This window comes from Petaurus breviceps, unplaced genomic scaffold (assembly GCF_028583685.1).
Source record: "Petaurus breviceps papuanus isolate PSGF00001 unplaced genomic scaffold, PetGlider_PUasm1.0 110, whole genome shotgun sequence".
NCBI classification, from domain to species: domain Eukaryota; kingdom Metazoa; phylum Chordata; class Mammalia; order Diprotodontia; family Petauridae; genus Petaurus; species Petaurus breviceps.
In genome coordinates this window covers 906,041-916,533 of record NW_027185597.1, presented here as the reverse complement: position 1 = coordinate 916,533, position 10,493 = coordinate 906,041, and the positions used below count along the sequence as shown (strand labels likewise).

The window sequence follows — 10,493 nt, the reverse complement described above, 5'->3', positions numbered from 1 at the left end:
GAGAGAGAGAGAGAGAGAGAGAGAGAGAGAGAGAGAGAGCCTTAAGACTTAGACACTTAGACCCAACAGCTTTGGCCTGGGGAGGTTGTGACAAACTAGGACAGAACAGGATGATGTGGAGCAAGGACACTTTCCTTTCCCATTGTTTTTCCAGAACTAATTTGAAAGAAGAACCACTTCCCCAGAAGGAAGGAGCTGAAAGGTAACTTAGCAAAAGTCAGGTCCAAGAAGAAGGGCCAAGGGCAAGAAGTAACTTGACATACACAGGTGTAGTTGGAAGTGAAAGGAACCAACAATCCTCATGCTTAACAATCCAGCAAAACACTACAAAGTCACAATACTGCACCATTGATAGCTCTGTAAGAGGCCAACTCAACACAAACATATCAATTCATAATGGTACCATTGGTGGGAGTAACTCAATAGGAACCAAGTATAAGAATGGTGGTACTGTGGATAGAGTGCCAGACCTGGAGTCAGGAAGAATTAAACACTAAACTGAACAATAACAGAAATGACAATCTAGGAAGACCTCAATTCTTGAACAATCACAGCAGAAGAATCAATACAATAACTGACATAAATCTCAGTACAATCAGTTATGGGGAGGTTGCCACCTAAGCAGTAATAGTTCTCTTTGTTGTTGTTCAGTTTTCAGCCTTGTATGACTCTTTGTGACCCCATTTGGGGTTTTCTTGGCAAAGATACATGAATGCTCTGCCATTTCTTTCTCCAGCTCGTTTTACAGATGAGGAAATTGAGGTGAACTGAGGGTGACATTACCTGCCCAGGGTCCCACAGCTAGTGAGTATCTGGGGCCAGACTAGAACTCAGGAAGAGTCTTCCTGACTCCAGGCCAGCTCTCTGTCCACTGCATCACCTAACTGCCTGATACTTCCTTTAGTTCCTATAAAATACCTGTGTCCAGATTAGGAAATGTTGCACTATGGACATACAGTGTTTCACAAACCTAGGGGCACAATCTAGAACAAGGGATACAGTACCTTCAAAGCTTCTAAACAATGACAGCTTGTTGTGTAGTTCACGGACCCCCATGGTTAAAAAGTCTCTTAACCAATCCACAATACTTGGGTATGGTTAGCAGAAGTAGGGTCCCTGAAAGAACTTCAAAAATGGAAATCCTTTCCCTTTGCCTACAAGAGAATAAGAAATCTTCTCTTTGTACATGGCCTTGAACAGGGTCCATAGTGGCATCTTGTTTCAACCTGATGGTACTATCAGCACCAGAAATGGTGTAACACTTAGGCCATGGGTATAGGGCAAGGATCCAGCATTAGGAGAGCTGAAGTTAAGTTTGGCAATGCAGGCTAAGAGATAGATATAGGAGCAAACTGGGACTACGGCAGAACCTGGGGGATGATGGTCAAAGTGGGATCTGGAAACTGCTCTGGAACTTATAATTATGGAATGTGGTAGAACATGATGACAGGAACATAGGGCACATTTAAGACCTAATGTTAAAGCAAGACTGTTAGAACATGGTAGAAAATTTGAAACCAATATAAATAAATATGGGTGCTATATTGATATTAGAATGATGGTGGTCTCAGAACCATATTCTCAGATAAGAGAATGAACTATAGCCACTTTCCCCTAGTATTAACTTCCTGTCCTTAGTTGATTGATGCCAGCTTCCTAGTTCCCTGTCTCTATCAGTAGATGAATAAGGTCCTGGACCGAGAATCATTCCTCACCTGGTAATTATGGAAATGACACACTTTTCCTAGGATTCAAACCAGGATGGGAGGTTTTCTGCAGGGAACTCTGACTCCTTTGAATGAATTCCCAATATTACAGATGTGAAGATTCTGTTTTCTATGGTTATGTAAGTATTCCTCATGAAGATACTACTGCATTTGTCTAACAATAGCTAATCTCATAAAAATGAAGCCAAGTGTTTAGATCAGATCACCAGGCTCTAAGCCTCAACCGTGGTTGCCCTTTAATGGTTAATAGCTCTAGAAAGGGAAAAAGAGATGTGCTTTTTAGCTACATGACTAATGCTGCTTTCCTCCAACCCTTTGCCTGTGCTTTTGTTCTTTTGTTCTGGATCAATATTTGAAGTCAGTTTTACTGTGTACCTTGTATGAGTATTGGAACTTTTCCCGCACTCCTCTAGCTTTGTTCTGGCAGCTGGCTCTGTTGTGCATCACTATATAAAGGGCAAGGCCTCCCTCAAATGTCAGGAAGCTAGGTAAATAGACAAGACATAAGACCCAAGCTCACACAAATGACAGGAGACAGAAAGACCAGAAGTCCAAAGTCCAAACAAATAGTCAAGAACCTTTAGTAGACCTAAAGGAATTGGAACAGAACAAAGCAAAAAGAAGAGATGTGAGCCATCAATAACCAGGAAACAACTTTTTTATCCCAAGTTTAAGGCTTTTATATACTGTGGACTGAAGGTACACTGGGGCAGGAAAGAGAGGAGAGATCCATGGGAAAGAGGTAGAAGGCAGGGAAGGAAGAGGAGAGAGAAAAGTAGGGAAGAGAGCTTAAGGGCCTGTGCCTTATTTGAACTTCAATCAACATTTATTCAACATCTCTTTGTGCATATTACTGTTTCTGATGCTAAGGGAGATTCACAGATTAGGATTATATCAGCCTTCAGGGATATTATAAACCAGTTGAGATGTATATATCTATATCTATATCTATGTCTATCTAGGTAGATAGATATAGATATAGATATTCACAAATGACTACAATACATAAAAAAAACATGAGAGAGACACAGACCAACTACTATTCAAGGTAATAGAATTTGGAGCCAGATGGGACCACTCCCCTGCTGTCTCTCAATCATAATAGCAATTAAGGATAATAGCTCTTGCCCTCCAAGTTTCACATGGGTTTTTTTTTCTTTTTTTTCACATGAGTTTTTGTAAGAAATTTTAAAAAGATAGTATTGTTAGCAGTGTATAAGGAGAGGGAGACACTCAGCTGAAATTAGACATCTAAGTATTGACAATTGGGTAGTAATGGGAATTAAAGCGATCTGTTACAATAATCTCCATCATTTGACGGTCTTCCCTAGGAATGATGGATTGATCTCAGTACAAAGCCAATGAACATTTATTTAGTACCTACTATGTGCCAGGCATGATGCTGAGCCCTGAAGGATATACAGGACTGAGTCCAGTTCCATAGGATGTTGCCTTTTTACTGGCTGTTCCCTATATCTGGAATACTCTCCTTCCTTGTCTCTACCTCTTGACTTTATCTAACTTCCTTCAAGTCAACTCAAATCCCACTTTTGGCAAAAGATATTTCCAGATTTTCCCCTTCTCATTGTGAGGGCCTTCCCATTGAAATTATCTCAGTCACCTGGTATTTATCAAGTGCCTACTATATGCCAGACATTGTGCCAAGCATGGGCATACAAAGAAAAGGGGGGGGGGATCCAACCCTTGCTCTCAAATAGCTCACAGTTTAATGGGAGAGACAAGAAGCAAACAGTTATGCATAAATAAGATATAAGCAGGATAAATATGGGATATCTCAAAGGGAAGGCATTAAAGTTTAAGGAAGCCTAGGAAAACTTCATGTAGAATAAATGTAGGACTATCTAAGAATTGAAAGAAGCTGGAGAAATTAAAAGATGATTATGAGGAGGAAGAGCATTACAGGCATGGGTTTACTGTGTATGTATCTTCTATGTATATACTTGTTTACATTTTTTCTACCACACTTAAATGTGAGCTCTTTGAGGGTAGGAATTGTGTTTTTATCTTTATTTGTATTCTCATTACTTAGTGTAGGGCCCGTTAATATAAAAGCTTAATAAATGATTATTGATTGATTGAGAGAATATGAGGATTTCCGATCTGGTGGTTGACAGTAGGTTGGTGGATTGTAAAAGAATTTCATGATTTTGATATGGATAATTTTTGTAAGCTCCAAAATAGTAGAGATAGATGTACCAAGTAACTCAGGACCATTGTGCCCCCCAAACTGAGTCATTGTCAAAACAAATTCAGTTGTATCTTGGAGCACTGACATCAGTGAAGCATCAGAGTCCTGGACCAATGGTAAGGTCATGTCTTCTCTCCAGTACAAAACAGTCAGCCAGAAACCTAGAGGAACTAGTGGATCCATGAGTGCAGCCTCAGACATCAAAGGAATTCTATCAATCTCTGTTTTATAACATATTTTTTAAAAATGAGAGACATAGTTTCTGGGTAGCTAACCATTTTATTAATCATGTTAGCAGATAAATAATAAAGGAGGTCAATGGAACTCTCAAATGCCAAAGACCTCTTATGGAACCCATGCTATGCTTATATGCCCTTGGAAGAGTGGGTGTTCCTGAGGGTGGCAATCTACTCTGATTGGTTAATAATTAATAAGAAGAATGAATATTATAATGATGTATGGCCTTACTCTAACAAGGGGCTGGGAGATGTGACTGATCACTCAGCCTTGGAAAAAGAGGCTTATCTCATATCTATCTATGACAATCTAGACAAAAGAGGGTCCACTTCTACTCAGACCTAGCTGAGTGGAACACAGTGGGCTGAAATTCACCTTAGATTATATTCTTCGTGGGGTTCTCTAGTTGGAAGAGGTTTCCCACCCAGGATCAAAAGGCATGTACCCAAAAAAATAAAAATAAATTTAAAAAAAATGCATGTACCCTGGAGATTTGGGCAATCTCATCCATCAACAAGGTCCCTGCAATTCAAAAACTGATTATTAATATAAGAGAGAAATAATTATTTCTTTCTGTTTCTTTATCTAGTTTACTGATTATTAGTATAGTCAAAATCTATTTAATCTAGATTAACACATCTAAAAAAGGTTCTGTGTCCTTTGGAGCAGATAGGTGGTTTAGTGGATTAGAGCACTAGGCCTGAAGTCAGGAAGACTCATCTGACCTCAAACACTTGCTGTATGACCAAGGCAAGTCACTTAACTCTGTTTGTCTCTATTTCCTCATCTGTAAAATGAGCTGGAGAAGGAAATCATAAAACACTCCAGTATTTTCGCCAGGAAAACCCCAAATAGAATAACAAAGAGATGGACATGACTGAAAAATGATTCAACAATAACAAATCTGTACCCTTTATTCATCTGAATATTAAGCAAGGCTACTCCTAAGAGTGGCTACCACCAAGACCTCATAAAGCAGCAAGAATTTCTTTAAACTATCACCTCTTCTGTTTTGTCTCTCAAAGACCAGAATACACATCTGAGAGAGCTAGCAGCTGGCAAAACTGATTAGCACATGAAGTCTTGTATCATTTTTTATATATGTATACCTTTGGTAGTTTGTGTAGTGTCAATGAATTCTGTAGTTATACTTAAGTGGTACATAGCTTTATTTTTCTTCCTTGATATTTAATACCCAACTAAGTCAACAACAAAGTCACAGATTACAAGATCATAAGATCAGAGATTTACAGCTAGCAGGGACCTCTGAGATCATCTAATTCAATTCCCTCGATTTACAGATGAGGAAACTGATTCTGGAAGTACTTAGGATTTATCCCCAGCCTAATTCCAAGAGAGATTTGAGGTGATATGCAAAGCTATAAGACATAAAACAAGACAATTAAGAATAAAAACAGAAGCCTGTAAAAGTTCGAGTTGAGAAATAGATGTAAGGGGAACCAGGGAATTAGCTACTGATGCTGAGTGCTGAATTTTGCTAATAACTTCTTGGCAGCTAAGGCAAAAAGAGAAACTTCTATTTCTCACTGTCTGACAAAGGTAAATATAAAGGTTGTTTGATGAGGCAGTCTTTTTCCTTTCTCTGAGTTCTAAGAAAATTTGAATGAACCTGTGTAGAGTGGTGAAGAAAGTGGAAAAAAGATAACAATGCGTATGACAATCACATTAGTAAACAGAAAAAAAAAACACTAATGGAAAGCAGAATCTAGATCAATGCAATGAACATTTTTTATTTCAGGTGACTGATGATGGAAATATAACTGTCAAGATGGTGGAGTACAAGTTGGAACCTAGGCGAACTTTCCCAAAATTCTCCTCTAAGCAATTTTAAAATAATACCTCAAACAAAATTTTGGAGCAGAAGAGACAGCAAAAGGTCAGAGGGAGACATTTTTACCAGCCTAAGACAACATAGGAAGTTAGCAGGAGAGGTCTCTTACACTGGGGTCGTTACAGGCCCAGAGCACCAGTGATGGGCCTTAGAGGTGGCTGCAACAACATTAGCAGTTGCTGCTTCAGGAAATCTCAGTACAGAGATGGGGTCAGATAATAGGTAAAGAAAGAGATTACAGGGACTCGTTTGTGGACACTGGGTGCACCAGCATTGATTGGCAACTGTTACCTATAAGCAGTTCTGGGTCATAGTTCCAGGGCAGAGTGGAGCACTTGTGATCACAATCCTCAACTGCTGAGGAGTAGAGGACCTTCCTGGGTAAAGACCAGGGCATAGACTGGGAGAGCAGTGACCACACCCCTACTAGGATAACACTACCTTGGAAGCATGGAAAACATGCAGACCCCCAGACCTAGCTCTGAAAATAACAGTATGAAAAAGCATAAAGCTAAGCACAATGCCTCCTCACCCAAAGGTGAGCAGAGCCCAACTTGAACAGAAAGTTAAAAGTGAAGGAATAGGCTGGGGAAATGAACAAACAACAAAAAGAAAATGTGACCATAAAAAGCTACCATGGTGGTAGTCAAGACAAAGCCATAGAACTTAGAGGCAGTGTTCAAATAGCTACAAGCAAAACCTTAAAAAATAAAAAACACTAATTGGACCCAAGACTAGCAAGTATTCCTGAAAGAGTAAAAGAAAGATAAGAGTTTTTTTGCTCTCCTAGACCAAGACATCAAGAAAAGAAATGAGTGATATAAGATAAGTATGAAAAGAGAATTAACAACTTGGCAAAAAGAGGCATAAACAATACTAAAGAAAATGTCACCTGAAAAAAAATTGGCCTAATGGTAAATGAGGTGCAAAAATTCACTGAAGAAAAGAACTCTCTTAAAAGCAGAACAGGCCAAATGGAAAAGGAGATAAAACAAGTCACCGAAGAAAATAATTTCAGAAAAATTAGAATTGGGCAAGTATAAGCTAATGACTCCATAAGACTTCAAGAAAAAAAAATAAAAGAAAGTCAAAAGAGTGAAAAAAATCAGAAGAAAATGTGAAATATCTCATTCAAAAAACAAATGACATGGAAAATATATCCAGAAGAGAGAATTTAAGAATCATTGGACTAGCAGAAAACAAGGATCAAAAAAAAAAAGCCAAGATATCATGTTTTTGAGAAATTATCAAGTAAAACTTCCCTGGTATCCTAGAAACAGGTGGTAAAATAGAAATGGAAAGAATTCAACAACTACCTCTTGAAAGAAATCCCAAAACAAAACTCCCAAGAATATTACAGACAAATTCCAGAACTCCCAGGTCAAAGAGAAAATACTGCCAGACCAAACTCTACTTGGTCATTGTTCTGACCCTGATTGACTCAGAATGAATGTCATCCTGATCTATATCTGGCCACTGGACCCAGGTGGCTCTGGAGGAGAAAGTGATGGCAGTGATTTCGCACAGCCCTCCCTCATTTAAATCCAATTCACTTGCATATCATGGAATCACCTCCCTGATATCATGGTCCTCTTTCAGAACAAAAGACAAACAAAAATAGTCAGGCACTGTACTGTGCACTGGGGATGTGAATATAATAAATGAAACAGTCTTTACTCTCAAGGAACAAAAAGATAACAAAAAAATTTCTTCAAATAGGGGTTTCTTAAATTGATCCTCTACAATAGTTGAATGTATGACATTAAACATATTTCCAATTTTTAAAACATTTTTATTTGGAGTTTTTAGTTCCAAATTCTTTTCCTCCCTCCTTCATTCCCTCCCTCCCTCCCCTCCATAGACAGCAAGCAATCAGATATAGGTTGTACATGTGCACTTATGTAAAACATTTTCACATTTGTCATTTTGGATAAAAGAAAAAATGAAAGAAGGTGAAAAATAACATGCTTCAATTTATATTCAGTCAATATCAGTTCTTTCTCTGGAGGTGGATAGTATACTTCATCATTAGTCCATTGTGATTGTCTTAGATCATTGTATTGCTGAGAACAGTTACATCATTCACAGTTCTTCATTGAACAATATTGCTGTTCCAGTGTACGTTCTCCTGATTTTTCTGTTCACTTCACCATGCTTCAGTTCATGTAAGTCTTTCTAGGTTTTTCTGAAATAATCCTGTTTGTCATTTCCTTCTTTCTTTTCTTGTCTTTTTTTTTTGTCCTTGGTAAATCTGCATTTTTCAAGTACTTTTTTTTTATTTTTAGTTTTAAACATTCACTTTTACAAGATTTTGAGTTCCAGATTTTTCCTGCTCTCTCACCTCCCCACTCCCCAAGAGGGCATGCAATCTGACATAGGCCATACATGTATACATATTAAACATATTTCTACATTAGTCTTATTGTGAAAGAAGAATCAGAGCAAAAAGGAAAAACCATGAGAAAGAAAAAAAAGGAGAAAATAGTATGCTTCAATCTGCATTCAGACTTCATAATTCTTTCTCTGAATGTAGATCTGTTTGTCATTTCTTTTAACACAATACTATTCCATTTCAATCACATACCACAGTTTGCTTAGCCATTCCCCAATTGATGGACATCCCTTTGATGTCCAATTTTTAACCACCACAAAAAGAGCTCCTATAAATATTTTTGAGCAAATAGGTCTTTTCTCCCCGTCTTTTTTGGAAGGGGGGATGTCTTTGGGATGTAGAACTAGCAGTGGTATTGCTGGATCAAAGAGTATGCACCATTTTATAGCCTTTTGGGCATAGTTCCAAGTTGATCTTCAGAATGGTTGGATCAGTTCACAACTCCACCAACAGTGCATTAGTGTCTCATTTTCTCCACATTCCCTCCAATATCCAACATTTTTCTTTTTTTCTCAAATTAGTCACTCTGATAGATGTGAGGTCATGTCTCAGAATTACTTTAATTTGAATTTATCTGATTGTTAATGATTTAGAGCTTTTTTTCACAGGACTTTGGATAGTTTTGATTTCTTTGTAAACTGCCCTTTCCTACCCTTTGACCATTTTCAATTGGGGAATAATTTGTATTTTTATAAATTTGACTCAGGTCTCTATATATTTGAGAAATGAGACCTTAATCAGAGAAACTTGTTGCAAAAAAAGCTTTTTCCCAGTTTTCTGCTTTCCTTATAATTTTGGTTGCATTGGTTTTGTTTGTGTAAAAACTTTTTTTTTTTTTACAGAGCCTTGTAGGACACCTCTGGTTATAGACTGAGAAGGAGTGATCTCATAGATGAGAGGAGAACCAGGAGAGAGTGATGTCCCAAAAACCTGGAGAGAAGAATGTTGAGAAGAGGGTATTGGTTTGCTTTGAGAAAGGGATACTGTTTGGCTTTCCAATGCAGCAGTTCAGATGACCTCTCTGGTGTGTCTACCTGGACACAAGACCCCACAGATTTCTCCACTCCCAGTAGAGAAGAACCAGCTGACCCACATCAAAAAGTGATCAATGAAGTGGCTGACTTGAGTATGCTCAGGCTATTTGAAATATACCTTGAGGCCTCCCCACAGCTCATGCTTCAGCTTTATGTCCTGATGGAATCTGGCCATAATGGCTTCAGTGAGGTTGCTGCTATTGTAGTCTCTTGCTGTGCTATTTCCTGGTCAACTGTTGATTATCACATCGCCCTAAGAAAATCTTTACCTGATAAAAAAAACTTTTGAGTGGAGTGTGTCCCAGATTAATGTACCTCTTATATAAGCAATTCACATTTTTATCTTGGATACTCAGTGTCTCTCTTTTCACCTTGCTAAATGTGAATTTGGGCTGAATCTGCTCTTTATCCTTTGGTTGTCAGGAATAACATGGGCTTGTAAACAGCAAACTACATTTTGCTCCTTCAAATGTATGGAAATTTTATATAGAGTAGTTGTTGGATTCATTCTGATTTTTACTTTTTTTAATGTTAAGGGAGAAAATACAAAATTCACTATGTCTGCTTATTATATTATGAGGGTGCTGGTCGACCACATTGGGGATCTTGGTTCTGTTTTGGTTCTGCACACTACCTGCTGAACATCAACACTTCTTCAGAGCTGTCACCATCATACTTGTGGCTCTTCTGATTGGAATTCTTTTTCCTATTGTTTATTACACTTCATTTCGCCCCTAAAGAAATGAAGAAAAGAAAACTTTTGATGAATTAAACGAAAGGACATCACCGAGAGCCTGCAGAATAAGATATTTCCTAATGCTGTAATTATATTCAGTTATCCATTTCTGGGAAGTGTTTTAATAGTTTGTATTTCAGGGTTTTCAGGAGTTCCCAGGGAGGAGAATTAACTATGCTTTGTTTCACTTTGATAGTTATGAGAAAGTTATAGTAATGTTCTAAAGCAAACATAACTTAGGAGGACCTTATTATGGGGAAGTATGGTGGAAACAACTCTCCAAGGCCATTAAAGTCATCATGTCAT

At 38.0% G+C, this 10,493-nt stretch overlaps 1 pseudogene; it reads left to right on the top strand.

Annotated features, from left to right (window-relative positions):
- Positions 1-9,359: 9,359 nt before the first annotated feature.
- On the top strand, positions 9,360-10,276 carry LOC138156827 (XK-related protein 9 pseudogene; annotated as a pseudogene).
- Positions 10,277-10,493: the final 217 nt, after the last annotated feature.